We start from the raw sequence: 19,354 nt of genomic DNA, 5'->3' as shown, positions 1-19,354 counted from the left end.
ACAGACGCTGCAAGCGGGGTATCACTGGTAGGTACCACATCACCATTGCAGGACTTCTTCTCTTCTTCTCCGCGTTGTAAGAAGTGTCTTCTTCGTCATGACCAGCATTACTTTTCTTCTTCTTCGTGTTGGCGGAAGCATCTTCGTCCTCACAATCATCATTCCTCTTGTACCGACTCGCATTGCACACTAGACATCTATCCAAGGCTTCGTACTCTTTATGATAGAGGATACAGTGGTTCGGACACGCGTGTATTTTTTACACATCCAATGACAACGGGTAGATAAGCTTCTTCGCCAGATAAGTGGTGGTGGGCAAAGAGTTAGGCTTCGGAAGCATGTTTGCTAAGAGACTCAACAGATCCGAGAAACTCTTTTTGGACCATCCATTGCTGGCCTTCAACCTTAGAAGTTCAAGCACCGAATGCAACACCGTAAACCCCTTATCACAGCCCTTCGATTCCTCATACAAAAGTTCCTTCGATGCCTTTTTTAACGCCTCGAAATTATCTAAACCTCTCGTGTCCCTTAAAACATGCGGTTCTACGTGGCGCAACATTTCCTCCAGATCAAAGTCAGCATCATCATCCAGATCAAAATCGGCATCATCATCCATCATAACATCAGTGTCGCCTTCGACTGCTCCCTCATCATCACCATCTACTTGATCAGCAGCGATGTCCTGGTTTGGTTTGCTTGTACGTTGTTCGCCGTGATTGGACCAACATTTGTAATCCTCAACAAAACCTCTCAAGATCAAGTGCGATTTGATTATACTTGTTTTTTCCCACAATTTCTAGTTCTTGCAGTCAGAACATGGACAGTATATTTCCTTTGTCTTCTTAGTTAAAGCGTCCTTCTCTGCGGCTTTAATAAAAACAGAGAGTCCTTCGATGTATATTTCTCCATGTCTTGGCGCATCATACATCCATGCTCTGTCTATCTTTAACTTCAACCACAAAATTAGATACATTAATTAATTAATTAATTAATTTGAAAATAAGAATTAAAAAGATTTTTTTTAAAAGGAAAATACGGGCTTATTATGATTATAATATGTCTACGCAATTGAATCTACATTAACGTAAATTTATGACTCAAAATAATGTGAATTCATTACTCTCTCTCTCTCTCTTCCTCTCCCTCTCCCTCTCCCTAGATCTAGATCTAGATCTAGAGAAAATATCCCCATTCATGATGAAACCTCCTAAGGCTAAAAAACATCACATTCTAGCTATATTTTTAAAATATAATACTAGAATCATGTGAATCTAAACAATTAAATCAATATTGCAACAAATTTGAGCTAATTTGATGATCTAAATGGCAAGAACCATGAGCATCTCTAGATCACATTGAAACTCTAATTTAGCCATAAATCTAAATCTAAACTTCAAAAAAATGCAAGCTAGGGATGAGATATACATACCTTATTTGGCTCCTCCAAGGAAATAAAAAAAAAACCTTCCCCAACTATTTTCCAAATCGGCCGCCACAGTAAATGCTTACTGTTTCGAACAGTAAGTCTGTCTGAATGGAGCTGGCAGAAGAAGGAGTATTTATGGACTATTTGCACAGGTGATCGACATAAGAAACCGCCTGTGGAAACTAATTTTCACAGGCGGTTCCTTATGTGGACCGCCAGTGCAAATGACATCCATTTCCACAGGTGGTCCACGTAAGGAACCGCCTGTGGAAATTACTTTTCACAGGCGGTCCTCAGCCGCACGGGGCCGCAGCCACTTTCTCAAGCGGTTTTTCCTACGAAGCGCCTGTAGAAATCAAACCTAGGTGTCTCAAAAAATAGGTTTTGTAGTAGTGGAGGAATGTAACACCCTGATTTTCAGATTTCTCAAATTTTTAAAAATTTTCAAGATTATTGAATAGCTTCAACAGTAGTATAGGTTTAAAACCTATTTTCTTAATAAATCAATCAATATAGGTTATTATTTTGTGTGCATTGCATGCTGAGTTTTGTTAGGAACCAGGTAAATGCTTTAGAGTTCTTTTTCTTTGGTGTTTTGAGTGAAAAAGATTTTGAAAAGGTTTTTAGAAAACTCAGTAGTGAATAAGTTAAGGATCTTAATGGTTGGAATTCAAAATCTTTGAATTTATCATCTATTCAATTATTGATTATACCTGATCCTTCTTCATGTCAATTTAAATCTTATCCAAATCCTTGTATAAAGCCAATCTCTCCTCTTTGTCAAATTCAACCCAAATCCAAATTCAAATTCCTTATCTACTCCTATTCTTGTTCAACCTCATTTTTTATTTCTCTTAAACTCACTCCAAACTCAATTCAAATTCAAACCCTATTCAAATTTCTCTGCAAATGTTTCTTTTCTAAACCCTAGATATACCTAAAGTATTTTTGGGTTCAATCTTGCTCAAGTCCAAACACTTAGCCAAGTCTTCTAGATGGCCCAACAAAGGATCCACGAAATCTGCAAATTTTCGCAGAGTCCTGGATAGCCTCATCTTCTCATGATATTTTGGAGTTCAAAATGGCCTCAAATGCAAATCTTGACAATACCAAAGATGTAGGTCTCGTCGAGAGCTTCGATTTGAACCTATGGAAGTCACCTTTTGGATAATGGAGCTAGAAGTTATGACCCCCGAAATCAGTACTGTGCAGAGAAGTCTGAGTTCAAACAGTTTAAATTGTGGTGCATTTTTGGAAATCAAGACGACGTTTTCAGAAGTTCTAATGACTACCAAAGTTGTAGGTCTTTTCGAGTACTACCATTTAGAATAAGGAAACGTCCAATTTGGTGTCCGGACAATGGATATATCATCCTCGGAATAGAGAGTTGCGAAAAAGGAAATCGTGACCGACTCGAACTCGAATCTGATTCGTGTTCGGTTTGGACTCCACCTCAACCAGCCGGCCCTAGCCCAAGAAATATGAGTTGCACTCCCTCTCCTACCCCTATTTCATGCCACCAAACCCTAGAAGTCGCTGTTACCCTGTCCGTATGTCACCGGAGCCCCGCCGTTCGCCGGAGCCGCCGCCGCCGCCGCCCGTGATGCGCTACATCGTCTTCTCCGCGATTCCTCCTTCCACGACCATCAAAGCAATGTGAGAACCCCTTCTTCTCCTCCCTTACTACTATTTTAGCATCATACTAAGTCCCTAGCCAAGCCCTAGCCCCGTCCAAATCCCGATCTACGCCACCACGGTCGTTGCCGTCGCGGACAGCCTCGAGACAGCAGCATTATAGCTGATTGGCATCGATGTTCCCGGCCAACTAGTGCATCGTTTGCCATGCCCTTTTACCAGCACATGTCCCATGATGTTCCCCACACCCTCACCAACCGGTTCAGCCAGTAGAGCAGCCAAACTACCGCAATCAAGGTTGACATACCTGTTGTCCGGTTTCTGGACGCGTTCTGCGCGCGGACCGGATTTGCATTCGCGTTTCCCATCAATCCGAAAGCCGTATGGATGCACCAACCATGTCACGGCGTGTCCCATAGAGTCTTCTATGTTACCCTAGGAGCCCATCCATGTTTGTACAGCGACATGACCAGTACGTCATTGCCAACCACAGCACATCGCAGCCATCACCCGTCTCATCTCTGCTGATCGTTCTTCCTCTCAGTGGATGATCTACCAAAACCCATGTCATAGCATTGTGTTCCCGGGTTATATGAACATCTTTGTTCAAACGGTTCCTCAAAGTTCATAGCCAATCTCCGAGAACGCGAACGTCTTTGTTCCTGAATCTGTTCGCGGTCACCACCAAACCTAGAAGCAATCATCGCTGTTTTGCCACTACTTCGGATGAGCCTTTCCAAAATCAACCATACCGTTGAGTTAATCTTTCCGCGTTGTACGCCATACTTCCCTCGTTTCACTGAAACCATACCGACATTGATGTTTGTAGCCACATGCCCGATCGCCATCTTCGATGAAACCCAAACCACCACCAGTACATAGAGTCACCCATAGTATTCTTAACATAGAAGCATAACCCCAACCATTTGATCATGGGTGGTCGATACTAGATCTCAGTGTATCCCTTCTTTAATCCAAGATGGTACTTGCATGGCATACCAAGTCAGTGCCACATCATTCTCCTTAGCCTGGTCAGCAAAGTCACGATTGTGCAATAAAGTCTAATCCCATAGGAAGATAGTTACGGAAAATCAGCATTTCCTTTTCAGTCTAATCCATCTCTCGAAAGCTGTTCTCTTTTCATCTTAATTTCGATTTAGACAATTCTTGCATCTAAATATTTCTAAAATCTTACCTATCCAACCATAGTGTTTTTAAAGTGTTTTAATGATGTTTGGTATGTTGTTCTTAGTGTTTTCCTTTGTGTTGTTTGTCAGTAGTTCTCGCGATTAGTCGATATCGTTCCGGAGCAGTTTGAGGGACTTCAAGACCAAGATTTCGACAACACTGAGCAGCATTGGGTAAAAGGCAAGTGTCCTTGATCATCTTGAACCTATGTTTTCAAATGTTTTGTTTTAGAAAATTGCATGCAGTGTCTGTCAAAATAATGGGTAGTCACCTATGTTAGGGTTTTCCCTAGATTTTCCCTTATCATCCCTTGGAACCTAGATGGTTTATGGTTAGGTATCTTTGGTGGGTAGATTGCTTAGCCATGCTTTTGGGATATTGAGAAGTGTCATATACTTGATTAATGAACTTATGTAACAATGATCGTTAATGTGTTAATGGTCTAGCAACATGGAACCTTAGGCCTTGAGCAAAGTGATTTTGATGGTTGTCATGGTTATGATGTTGGTTTAGTGTTTACTCAAGTAACCTAAGTAAGGACCTGTTCATGGAGCGACAACCCAAGAAATATCGTACCAACCACGAGACCTGGTATGGGATAGGACTAGCATATTAATTAGTGGATTCCAGTTTTTGTGCATGCCAAACGGAAGAGTGGTTCTGTGGGGACGGAAAAGGGCCAGAACCATTTGGTTAGTGGTATGAGATGTGTAGTGGAAGGGAAGGGTGCAAACTTCCTGGAGCTACAAGGCGCAAAAGGGGGCTTCTGGGTGGTGTGAATGCCACTTTGATGGTGGTGAAACCTAGCGGGTATGCACATACTGGATGAAACTTTGTAACGGCTTTGAAGTGACTTTTCGGATGACACACCACTGGCGTGTGTTAAGTGTCTAGCTAACACGGCAATATGGAAATCACGACTCGTGGGGAAAGCTGGACAACCTCTGCAGAGTGTAAAATCTGATATATCAGCCGTGCTCACGGTTATGAGAGACTTGGATCCTCACATGATTAGTGGATTGTGGTTATGAGTTTGGTTGTGGTTGTGGTTATGGTTCTGGTATAAGGAGTACTAGATGGTTGTGGTTATGGTTCTAGTACATGGAGTACTAGATGGTTGTGGTTTTGGTTATAGTAAAGGGAGTACTAGACGGTTATGGTATACAAGGTGGGGAGCCTTGTATGCTGGATGTTGGACTGTATGGGTTACATTCACTTAATAATTGTTTAATGCTTTTAGTCCAAATATCTTTTCATTACTCGCATTTACGCAAATACACCATGTGATAGCCTATTCTTGATATAAGCCTGCATAACATTACTTTCCAACACTTGCTGAGCGCATCATGTGCTCACACTTGCTATTTTCCCTATACCATGCGACATGTATGCTGCTACTCAGTGAGTGAAGATGTTGAAGACTATCAAGATGAGGGTGTGACGTTCTAGACGCGTGTCTCCTGGTCGGTTGCCTGCGGTGTTGTTGGGCACCAATGCTTCTATTCCGCTGCAGATATCTTCATAGAAGACAATATATGTTAATTGCTGTAAGAGTTTAACGTTTATTTAATAAAAGTATTGCTTTTGTTACTTCACCTGTGACGTCCTTATGTGTGTTGAACATCTTGGGCACACATAAGCCGCATTTGGTTTTGGCCGTTAAAACCGGGTGTGACAAGGAAGCCGGCGCTGCTAGAGACTATCGCACCTCAAACTGTGAGCCTGATTCTGTATCTGAATTCGATAGCTCAATAGTTGCGTGGCAAACAGCTAGCTGAGGAGACTGAGCTAACTCTAATGATGCCTCTGAGACTGTAGCTTAGTAGTAGTAGTGCCCTGAGTAGCCATATTCTGAAGTGCTGCATCGAGCTCCTCGAAGGCAGACTGAACGACTGGAGTAGTTTGAACGGATGGTTGCTGAGAAGGTACTGTTGGCTGTGGAGAGTCCTCAAAGCGAAGAGTGCCAGTCATAGGAGTAGACAACAAAGATAGAACTGGCCTCGTTGTAGTCCCGGCAGGCTAAGAAAATACACCAGTGCTGAACAAGGGGTGACAAAGGGAATGCTAACACTGGTGTTCCCAAGAGACCACTGACACTACCTAGGAGAGGACTAGGTGCTGGGGCAGGTGCTCGAGGAGCAACTAGTAGCTGAAGGCCTGATGCCTGAAAGAGAGACCCAAGACATCCAGAGATAAATGTGAACATGTGGTCATTGTTCTCTCGATCAGCCTGAAGAGCTACTAAGGTAGCCTGCTGCTGCAGCTGGGGTGACTACATCATCATGAGCTGCTACTCCTGCTGCCGAAGCATGTCTACCTGTATCTTGGCCTACTGCCCTACCTGGGCTGCCTGCTGCTGCTGCATTTGTTGAAGAATAAGAATGAATTCAGATGGTAGTGCAGTAGGGGGCACGGAGGTCCCTGTCTCAAGTACTGAAGGAACTGTAGGAGTGGGAACACCTTGAGAAGACCCTCCAGTCTCAGCATCATGTGACCTAGTGACTCGTGGGAAGAACTCAAGATCTGAAGAATCTGAGTCATTGTCACTCAAGTAGAATGCGTGTGAGAGCGCTACCTCGGTTGTTGGAAGGGCCTGATCCTCTGCTACTGCTCTCTCTCTAACATCAGCTAGCATCTGCTCCTAAGCATGAAACATCGCACGCTAGCCTCGTCGCCTGTCTGAAGGTGTTGTGGGAGCATACACATTATAGTGTGTAGGCGACTGCTCGTAGGTCGAACGAACTGAGGGAATCTGACCGAATGTGTAATCATGTGCAATACAAATTTTCATAAGACTATTGTCTAGCCATGGTCATCCCCTCAGCAATCACATCCTCAATCTCACAAAAAATCAAGTCAACCACATCAAATCTCTGGTGAGTGAGGATGGAGAGTAAAATCCACTGTTGCAAACTAGTGATCGCCTCTCCATATCCAATCCTCAGAAGAAGGATGCGTCTCAATACCATATGTTATGCCTTTGCCTTAGGAATTAGCATATCTGGCACTCTCGGTGATCCTGAGCAAAAGGCGGCCTGAAGATCGATCAGATCTCGTTGTCTGTCGGGAAGACTCCACCAACGAGAGGACAGTGGGGTGCTGAGCATGAGGATGAACAATCTCGTGTAACCATCAGGAGCTCGTCTGAAGACCCAGCGCCTCTAAAATGTTGTTCTAGTAGAGTCTGAATCTCTCACCCTAGAACATAAACTGAATAAAGTTCCACTCGGGTGCTATCAAGACTGTGGCATAGAACACTCTCACCCAATCCTCAACATACTGGCTCACTCCAAACACCATCTCAGCTAGTCCAGGGATAGACTCAAAGTGAGCTCTCATATCAACTCCACCAGCTGCCAACTCACGATAATGCTAGTTAATCTTCTTGTGCATGCTCAGATTAACTCTCCTCCTGAGATAAGAAGCGTGAAAGTTCTCCTGGACAATAGTCTAGAACCTGGGGTATACCCCCTAATCCCTCTGTTGGGTAAACCACTAATCAATCGGCACAAATCTGAGCTTCTTTATCCTGGGGGACTTGTAAGAGGTCAAGTCCAATAATCTAATCTCCCCTTGAGGTTGTGGCTCCTCTGTCTGCTCAGACTCAGACTCTCCTGACGCTCCTGATGAGATCTCTTTTGGCTCTCCTGGCTAGACAGAATCGATCCCAACCCAGCTGCCTGTTGAGCGTCGATGGACCGACGTGGCGGAGTCGTATTTGTGCGAAAGATCTGCAGCCCTCGCTGAGAAACTGGAGCATCGGCGGCTGCAATCGCTCAATCCTACTCCTTCTGCTCTTTTGTTTTCTTCTTCTTAGACTGCTAGATGGCCTTGCCCTTGTCACGGTGTTCACAACCCATCTAGAAGATGAAAAGATGCAATATTGATGAGCAAGAGCTTTGGGTGTTTGAAATTTGAATGAAATTTGCCCAAAATTGAATCCTAAGCCCTAATTTGAGGAGAATTTAGATGAACATGCTAGGGATTCAAGATTACGACACTAATTAAAGCCCAATTGCATAAGATATGACCTTAATTGAAGCAATTTGACTAATTTTGCTCCAATTTTTGCACGAATTTAAGTGAATATGAGGAAATTCGAGCTAGGGTTTAGGGAAATTTGGAAAACTCGAAGAGTATGAGCTCACCACGAGAGAGAGAAGATCTGAAGACTTGAGGGGAGCTCCTTTTGCCGACAGGGAGCTATAGTGGTGGCGGTGAGACAAATTTGAGCGGCGGCGGTGCTGGTCTTTCGGGATGGCGGTGGCTACATGGTGGCGATCCTAAGGAAGGGTGAGCAGCTACAGAGGTGGAGGCCCGGCGGCAAGCTCTGGTGACGGAGCTAGAAGGTGCGCAGCGAGGAGGCACTGTGGTGGTGAAACGACGATAGAGATGATAACTCGGGCGACAGGCTTGAAAGAGAAGAGACCGAGTGAGTGAGAGAGATATGATAGGTGGGTCCCACCGATATTATGAACACTGGATTGTCCGGTGATGACAGGAGTGAGCTCCGGACAAAGCACCGCTCCATTTAACAGAACCTTTGAAATTTTGCATCTCCGCTGAAATCTGAACACCAGATAGTCCGATGTCTAACCATATGCTCACCAGATCATTCTTTCTTAAAAATTCCAATAAGCACATCGGATGGTCCAGTGAAGTGAACTTTGAACTCGCCAGACTATTTTTTCCACTAAGAATTTTCTGCCTCTAAAAAGAACACCGGAAGGTCTGGTGATGCCAACTTGAAGAGCATCGGACAGATTTCCAGAAATCTTAGCAAAAGCCGACAATCAAGCATCGAATGATCCGTTGAGATTAACCAAGAGAATACAGGATCATCCGGTGAGAAGGAAAGATTTCTGCTGAACTAAAATCTCGCGCTGAGTCCAAACTTCAAACAACCACACAATGAAAACACATGTTTGGGCCAGTTTGAATGAAATCTCACCCTCTCCAACACTCATTTTCAAATATTTGCCAAAAAACTATCTTATAATAATTTCAAAATAGGCAATAAAAATCAAAGAAAGAGGAGGAAAACTCCAAGGAAATGTTTGCGCCATATTGCCTATGAATTCAAATATTAAGGCTTTAAATTCACTAGGACATAACTCAATAGGCATTAAGCACTTATATCTTTCTAATCACACTTATGGAGGTGTATGTTCACATGGAAAGCGAACAACATTCTCAAAGAGTGATATTCTCCTTTGTGATCTCTACCGCCAATGAACATGCAATGCATAACAAGTGTATGAATTTAAACATGAGTGCAAATTATATGGCATGTGAATGTATAGCATAAATTAAACTATCTTGTCATATTACTTCCCTTCTCAAGCTTCTTTATGGTGAACTGAACAACATGCCTTGAGAGAAACTAGGGAACCACCGTCTCAAGCAAAACCCATGTTCACCACTATCTTGAGAAGGTTAGACAAGCACCTATCATGAATGCATCTACATGACAAAAGCATCACATGACATTTGAAGCATCTATAATGTTTAGCTCAATTCGTAACCTACTAAATGTGGCTTCATCTAGAGGTTTTGTGAAGATATTCGCCAATTGGTCTTCCAACCTTACACCACTAAGAGATATGTCATTTTTAGGCACATGGTATCTAAGAAAGTGATGGCGAACATTAATGTGCTTTGTGCGAGAGTGTTGAACCATATTATTTGTAATTTTTATGGCACTCTTGTTGTCACAAAGGAGTGAAACCTTCTCTAGATTAACACCAAAGTCTAACAAGATTTGCTTCATATAAAGGATTTGAGCACAACATGCTCTGGCGGCTATATATTCGGCTTCTGCGGTAGACAAATCTACAGAATTTTTCTTCTTAGAAGACCAAGAAACAAGAGACCGCCCTAGCAAGTGGCACCCACCCGAAATACTCCTACGATCCACACAACATCTGGCAATATCCGAATCCGAGTAACCCAAGAGTAGGAAACTAGAACCTTTGGGATACCACAAGCCTATGCTAGGTGTATGCTTAAGATATCTCAAGATTCTTTTTATGGCGCTAAGATGAGATTCTTTATGGTTAGCTTGAAACTGACACATGCATACACTAAACATAATATCGGGCCTCGATGCGGTAAGGTAAAGGAGAGACCCAATTATAGAACGATAAAGCTTTTGGTCAATCGATTTACCCAATTTATCCAAGTCAAGATGTCCATTGGTAGGCATTCGAGTCTTGATTGGCTTGCAATCATCCATCTTGAATTTCTTCAAAATATCCTTCATGTACTTCTCTTGATGGATGAAAATCCCTTCCTTCAATTGCTTGATTTGAAACCCAAGGAAGTAGTTGAGCTTGCCAATCATTGACATCTCAAACTCTTTTGGCATCAAGTCCCCGAATTCCTTGCAAAATTCCTTGTTAGTTGAACCAAAGATTATATCATCAACATAAATTTGACAAAGGAAAAGCTCATTGTTGATGATCTTTGTGAATGATGTAGTGTCCACCATTCCGATCTTGAATCCTTGATTGATTAGGAAGTCGCGAAGGTGCTCGTACCAAGCTCTTGGGGCTTGCTTGAGTTCGTAGAGTGCCTTGTGCAACCTGTAGACATGATTAGGATATCTATGGTCCTCAAAACCGGGTGGTTGTTCAACATATATAAGTTCATTAATGAAGTCATTTAAGAATGCACTCTTCATATCCATTTGATAATGCTTAATGTTATGATGTGAAGCAAATGCAAGAAGGATATGTATAGCTTCTAGTCTTGACACGGGAGTGAACATTTCACCGAAATCCAAGCCTTCCACTTGTGCGAAATCTTGAGAGACTAATTCTTGCCTTGTTTCGAACCACCACACCATTTGTTTTGATCTTGTTTGTTGTGGAAGACCCATTTTGTACCAATGACGTTCTTGTCTTGGGACCTCTCTTCAAGTATCCAAACTTTGTTGCGGGTGAAGTTATTAAGTTCATCTTACATTGTCATCACCCAATCTGGATCCTTGAGGGCTTCTTCTACATGAGTGGGATCCACACAAGAAACAAACGAGTAATGCTCACAAAATGAAGCGTATTGAAAGCAAGTTCTTACTCCCTTTGATGGACTCCCAATGATCAAATCAATTGGGTGATCCTTTGAGATATGAGTTTGCTTCACTTGTGGCTCTTGTGGTGTGTCTTGTGGTGGTCCAACGTCTTGAGCTTGAGCTTCCTCTTGAGAGATGTGTGTATCATGTATTGGAAGATATTGTTCATCCTTTTCTTCATCTTGATCCACTTGGGGTGTTAAGGAGGTATGTGGAGTGGAAGTAATAGGCATGTCTTCGTCATCCTCCTTAGGCTTGATATCCCTAATGGCCATCTTCTTCATCACTTTTCTCAAAGGTTCATCACCTACATCATCACAAACAATACCTTCTCCTTGGGAGCCATTAGATTCATTAAACTCCACATCACACGTTTCTTCAACAAAATCGGTGGCATTGTTGAATACTCTATATGCTTTGGAGTTAGATGCATAACCAACAAGAAATCCAATATCACAATGATGCTCAAACTTCCCTATACGTTCTCCCTTTTTGAAGATGAAGCACTTACAACCAAACACCCGAAAGTGGGATATATTAGGTTTCCTCCCAATCATAAGCTCGTATGGCGTCTTCTTCAATAGTCGGTGAAGATACACTCTATTTGATGCATGGCATGCCGTGTTGATTGCTTCTGCCCAAAACTTTTCCGGCGTACCATACTCATCCAACATAGCTCTTGCAAGTGTAATCAATGTCATTTTCTTTCTCTCCACCACACCATTTTGTTGAGGAGTGTAGGTAGAGGAAAACTCATGCTTGATGCCTCTTTCTTCACAATACTCTTCAACTTGAGTATTCTTGAACTCCATCCTGTTGTCGCTTTGGATCTTTACTAATGTTGATTCAAACTCATTTTCAGCCCTCTTTGCTAATTTTTTGAAGATCCCAATGATCTTTCTCTTGTCATCTAGAAAGAAAGTCCAAGTGTATCTTGTATAATCATCAACAATGACAAAGCAATAGAAATTACCACCAAGACTTTTGTAGGTGGTTGGTCTGAAAAGGTCCATGTGTAGTAGCTCTAAGGGTCTTGATGTAGACATCATAGCCTTGTAAGGATGTGAGCTTGCAACTTACTTTCCCACTTGGCAAACACTACACAATTTTTCCTTCTTGAAGATTACGTCCTTCAAACCAACCACCATTCCGTTCTTGAATGTCTTCTTGAGTTGGCTCATTCCAATATGAGCAAGTCATCAATGCCAAAGCCAACCTAAAGATGCTTTGGTGAAGAGGCACGTTGTCAAGCTAGCTTCAGTAGATAAAAAATCCAAAAGATATATATGTCCATATCTAAAGCCTTTAAAGATTAGATCATTATGCTTCTTGCTAGTAATAACAACATCATTACATAAGCATGTGAAGCCTAAATCACATAGTTAAGCTACGAAAAGTAAGTTGAAACTAAAAGACTCAACTAAAAGTACATTGGAGATAGAGAGATCCTTGGAGATTTCCACCTTACCCAAACCTACCACATTTGCTTTTGAGTTATCACCAAAGGCAACTTTATCATGTCCACCTACTTCACCTTCTAGAGAGGTGAACATCTTTACATTGCCGGTCATATGCTCTGTACAACCACTATCAAGCACTCAATACTTTCTGCCGGCTTTGCAGTTCACCTACACATATGGGATCAAGCTTTTTGGTTAGGTACCCAACCAAGTTTGGTACCTTTCATGTGAGACACAAGATTCTTGGGCACCCAAATTTGCCTTGGAAGCTTATCCTTTGCTTGAGTTCCAATGAACTTAGCCATGACTTTGCCACTCTTAAGCTTATGCAATAGAAAATGATTACCATTAAATGTAGACATGTATTTAGATGGCAAAATGGGAAGGGGTTTGGAAGCAATGGGACACTCCCTTGTGTGGTGACCGGTGACTTCACAATGTTGACAATAGGAGCCAACTTGTTTGATGAAGCACTTGTTTATCTCAGGTGACTTGATGACCTTTTCCACCGGGTTTGGGAAGCAACCAATGCCTCTCTCATTGTAGTATATAGCATTCTTCATGAGGATTTCTTTATGCTTGTACTCCCCTTTAGTCAACCAGGTCACACATGAATTTAAGCTTGCAATATCATCCCTAAGCTCTTTTTCCCTTGCATGGTTAGTCTTTAGAGATGTTACATTATCACATGAAGATGAGCAAGGTATTTCAAGGAGACCATCACAAGATGTAGATGCATTGATCTTAACTACTTTAATAGTAGACAATTCATTTAGAGAAGAATCAATGGAATCATATGCAAGCTCAAGTTCTTGATATTTGCATTTCAAGTCAACATGCTCAAGTTTTAGCTTTTTGTTACTAGCCTCAAGAGACTTGCTAGATGCAACTATTTCATCATTTTTCTTAAGCACATCATTGTATTTAGCAAGCAACTCATTATGACTAGAACTAAGCATAGCATGAGCATTTTCAAGAGACTTGATTTTAGCTTTTTGTTTCTTGATGATAGTAGCATAGTCATTCATGACCTTAGATAGGTCACTGGCAGAAAGACTATCATCATCACTACTATCATCTTCATCACTACTCACCTTATTGTTACCTTTTTCCATGAGTCACATAGGCGGTGGAGGTAGGGGTGCATCATCATCATTGGTGATAGCAAGGCCCACAAGGTTGTTTCCTTCATTATCGCTTGAGTCATCACTTGAGTTTTCGCTGGAGACCCATTCACTAACAATATAGGCCTTGCGTCCTCCACCCTTCTTGTTGAAGAGTTTCTTCTTTGAATACTTATCTTGGCTCTCTTCTTGTGCTTTTCCTCATCTTTATTTGCTTCAATCTTCTTGCCCTTGTTCATGTTCTTCTTGTTGGGTTGAGGGTAGTCATATGACATGTGGCCAAGTTCACCACAATTGTAGCATCTCTTTTTGTCTTCTCCACCGAACTTGTCAAATTTCTTTAGACGAAATTTGTTCTTCTTGGGATCATAGTTGTAGCCCTTCTTTTGGAATTTTGATATCATCCTTGTAGTTCTTCTCATGAGAAGAGCAAGCTCAGTGTCGGAGTCATCATCATCATCATCACTATATTTTTCATTGCTTTCACTTGATGATGAGAGCTTTATCTTCTTCTTCTTGTCAACCATCTTTGCCTTGAGAGCAAGATTTTTCTTGGATGAAGACTCATGATCTCCAAACAAGAACATCTAATGAGCACATAATTTCCCAATGGCGTCGGTGATGGTCATGTCATTGGTGTCCCTTTCATGAAGAAGAGAGATGACAATGTTGTATTGCGGCTTTGGAAGCACCATCAAGATCCTGAAAATAACGTCTCCTTGAGACAATTGAGTTAGTTCAAGAGAGTTAATTTCTTATACAAGTATATTCATGTCGAGAATACATATCATTGCACAATTCATTTGGAAGCATCTTGAATTGATTGAGAGCATTCATAAGCACATGATATCTGTCCTCATGAATTTTTCTAGAACCCTCATGAATTTCACAAAGAGCAGTACAAATCTCATTAGCATATTCCTTGCTACGAATTCTAGAAAAAACATCTTCACTAATTCCCTCAAATATAGCATTCTTAGCCTAAGCATTCCATCTAACTTGTTGGTCGGTAAAAGGGTGATCAAACCCAATGGAAGCGGCTAGCCAAACTTCGGGGGAAGTTCTTTCCATCGAACCTTGGCACGCTACTTCCATTCCCTGTGGCAATTACTCTAGGATTTAAAGCCTATCAAGAGCATGAGGCTCTGATACCAATTGAAAGGATCTAATAGCCCTAGAGGGGGGTGAATAGGGTACTAATAAAAAACTAAACCAACTACCGATTTCTAGAACAAAGACCAATCTTAGCCTAGAATGTATAAAAGCAACTAGACGACCTAGCAAGCTAGAATGATAAGAACAAACATGCAAGCATATAGAACATAAGTAAAGTGAGGAATTGAAACTTGCATGAAGGAAATGCTAGAAGCAAAATGCGGAATGTAACAAGAGTAGGGAAAGAGGAAACCGAGTTTTCCCTGAGGTATCAAAGAGTTGGCACTCTCCACTAATCCTTATTGGAGCATCCACACAAGGATGTCGCTCCCCTTTGAGACACTAAGACACAAGTACTCACTAGTGATTGCCACTTCTCTATCCACAGATGGGCGGCCATCAAACCAAGTACACGAGCTTCCCGGGACTCCCACAATACCTCCAAGAGCTCACCGAGAACACCTCCAATCTCCACGACCGGCTAGGTGTTGGCAACCACCAAGAGTAACAAGCTAACTGGTTCACTTAATCCCTATCAAGCCTAAAATAACAGCTAGATGCACACTCACTACTCTTGAAGCACTAATGGAGTCCTTAATCTTCAATTAAGAACTTGCAAATCACCTCAAGTGCTCTCCCTTGCCTCTAGATGATACAAAATATGTATGAATACTTCTGGGTTGCAAGAGAGACAAACAAAACCAAGTGAGGGGGTATATATAGGCTAGAGGTCCAAATCTAGCCATTGCCCAACCACTCACTTTTTCTTGTGAACACCGGATAGTCCAGTAGCACACGCCTCTATTAACACCGGATAATTCGGTGATTTAATTTTTTCCACATGCTGATTTGATAATTGTCAGTAGCCGTTGCAAAATGCTCCGGTGTTCTTCCACATAGCATCACCGGATAGTCTGGTGAGTTATAATCAATTTCCTCTGAAAATACCAAGCTTCTGTTAAATAGTCCAGTGATGACTCCTTTAAGTCACTGGACAATCTGGTCAGTTCAACTCTGATTTTCTCTAGAAAAATGGTCCTTCTATTAAATAGTCTGGTGTATGAGTCTTTCATATCACCGAACAATATGGTGCATGTAACTTCAAATTTCCCTGAAAAATGACTCTTTCTGTTAAATGCTCCGGTGCAAAATTCCTTCCATCGTTGAACACTCTGGTGAGTTCATTTGAAATCTTCACAGAGAAGACAAATAGTCAGGTGAGTAAAATCCTTCTCAAACCGGCCAATCCGGTGAGAACAATCTTCCTGAAACTCGTCCAATTCAATCGACTTTGAGTTCTAACTTCTCAACTTCTCACCTAAGGATTTCTTTGAGCTACCTAGTGCTACATTTTTGCAAGTGTGCATCCAACCAAGTCAAGCTACAACACTTAGCCCCCTTTATACTACGGTCAAAAGACAAAAAAGAGACCTATGTCTACTCTAAGAGTCCTTGATCACTTTGTGACACTTCGAACTAGAAGATCCTTAATCTTGACGCAAATATCTTTTGATCAACAATAGAATTCCATGAGGAACCAACAAAAACCATTCAATCATTGTGAATTAAAGAATTTGATTTCCTTCAAAACATACACATTAGTCACAATAATACGGTTGTCATTAATCACCGAAACACTTACCACTTACCTAGGGGCCTAGATGCTACACCACACTTGCTGAGTACTCCATGTGCTTACTCTTGCTATCTCCCACAATACATATGATGCTCAGTGGAGGTCTTTCAAGACTTTCAAGACAATGACCTAGTGTTCTAGGAGTGTGTTTCCCAGTCGGTGTCTGTGAAGTGCTTGGTCGCCGATGCTTTCGTCCCACTACCGTCGCTTAGATGCTGTTGTTTAGTTATTAAATTGTTTAGGTGAAGTCTTTTTGTAAGAAGTAAACGATTGTAAATTAAAGTATTGCTTTTGTTACTTCACCTATGATGACCTTATGTGTGTTAAACTTCCTGGGCACACATACACCGTACTTGGTTTTATCAGTTAAAATCTGGTGTGATAGAGGTGGTATCATAGCCATATTAACCATAGAACGCAAGCCTAGATATAATGGTCGTGCCATAAGGTCATATTTTAAAAGCCTATTTTGAAAAATCCGTCCTCATTTTTTTCTGACCTCTCAGTTTCTATCTCCACTTACCTACTCCAATCTATTTGAGAAAAATGAATTTTCAATGCTCCCCCTTTCAAAAAATTTAGTTGTTGAACCATCTCTGTACTTCGTTGGGAAGGATGCATTTGAAGATCTCACTTGACGCTTCTACCTCCTATGAAGATTCCGATGATGAAGTTGAAGACCCATCACTACAATGAAGAATCATCTACCACAACACTGAAGATACGAAGATCTATCTTCGTGCTTCTCCCTATTTTAGTTTTCGAGTCATAGGAGAATTTCCCTGTTCTTCAGAAACGTTAGAGTAGAACATTCGAGGCAATCGTTAAGGATAATAATGTTAGTGTGAGAATTGTTATTGTGCTAAGTGTGTATTTTGGATATTTCGTTTGAGTGTTGGTGTGTGCTGTGGAATGCTTTGGCACCTTTTCCACAGTTGCATCTTTAATATCTATATAATATAATATAGTCGGGTTTCCCTTAGCTAGAATCCTTTTAGTCTCACTCACCTATTCCTATCTCTTTCCAACTGCAATCAGATGGTTAACACAAGAAGGAACATTAGTGGCAGCTATAAGGACAACAACAACAACAACTAGAATCCACCCCCGCCTCCTCCAATGACCTTGGAACAATAGATGGCTATGCAACTCAAATCTTGCAAGCCGTAGCTCAAAATATGATGCAAATGTAGCAGCAGCAACCAAATCTTGTTCCTCAACCCCATCAACCCTCAAGACTTAGAGAATTTAAGAGAACTCAGCCCCCAGTCTTCAATCATGCGGTGGAGTCTATTGATGCAGACAATTGGCTGAAGGACATAGAAAGGAAGCTACAAGTTGCACATAATGGAAATCAGGCCCTCGCTTATAACAACCGTGGACAACAAAACTTCATCCGTTGGAAGGTCAACCATGTTACCGCAGGAGAAGATCAAGATGCTCAGGATATAGAGTACGGTATGTCCCTTGACAACTCCTGGCCCGCATCTGTTTGATTTGATTCTGGAGCTTCGCATTCTTTCATAACTACAAATTATATGTGTCTTAGAATAAGTCTTAAACTAAGGGGGTTAGACTTTCCAGCAAATCTTATAGTTTTGGAGTCTAAGGGTATAGATGTCATCCTTGGAATGGACTGGTTAGCCAAGTTCGATGGAGTAACTAAGGTGAGCTAAAGAAAGAACAGTATTCATAAGTTATACTCTGATCCCAGAAGTGACTGTCAAGGACAAATACCCTTTTCTCAGAATTAGGATGTGCCTCAGCAAGTCTCCAGGATAAGAAGGCCCGCCAAGGTCAACCAACAGACGAGGAAGTTGTCTGAAGCGAAGTGATCAGGGTATGTCACAGCAATGAGATCAACCCATATGCGAAAAAAACAATTTGGAAAGCGAGAAGATAATTTGAAGACCAGATTTCCCTTGTCTCTTTTCCGATCTGCCCGAATCTCGAGGGTGAGATTCCTTTAAGTGGGGGGGGGGGGAGATTTGTCATACCCTGATTTTCAGATTTCTTGAATTTCTAACATTTTCAAGATTAGTTGATAGATTAAATAATTAGAATAGGAAAATCCTATTTTCTAGATTCAAAATTCAAATTTGATTTGGGATTTTTTATGCATTCATGCTGAAAATAGGCATATATGTTTTCTTTGGATTTTCCTTCGATTTTATTTGAGCTCTTTTGAAGTTTAATTGAATTCATTTGAATTAAAAATAATTTCAAAAACTTCCTAAAATTTTCTAGAATTTTTAAGCTTCATTGGTATATTATTTGAATTTTATTTGCTTTACTTCTCTTTTAGGAAATCCCAAAACTGGAGAAAAAAATCCTAATTTTTCCCTTTTGGTGCAGCCTATCCTCTCTCTCTCGCACATCCTCTTTTCTCCTTTTCTCCTCCGCCCGACCTGTTTCTTTTTCCATGGCTCGCCCACTCCTCCTCCCCTCTCCGCCTGGGCCCGGCCACCACAGCCCAACTCGGCTGTGCCCACTCACCCTTCCGCGCCGTAGATCGATGGCTCCCTGCCTCATGCCGCCTTCACCGTCTCACTGCAAGTGGGCCCATCATCCTTCGTCTTCCTCGACCGCACTGTTACCTGATTTTCCGGCCCTTCATACCTTCTCCTCCGCCCATAAATAGTAATCGAGGTCCCCATT

This window comes from Phragmites australis, chromosome 6 (genome assembly GCF_958298935.1).
Source record: "Phragmites australis chromosome 6, lpPhrAust1.1, whole genome shotgun sequence".
NCBI classification, from domain to species: domain Eukaryota; kingdom Viridiplantae; phylum Streptophyta; class Magnoliopsida; order Poales; family Poaceae; genus Phragmites; species Phragmites australis.
The sequence above is the reverse complement of the archived record's forward strand: the minus strand, read 5'-3'. Positions refer to the sequence as shown.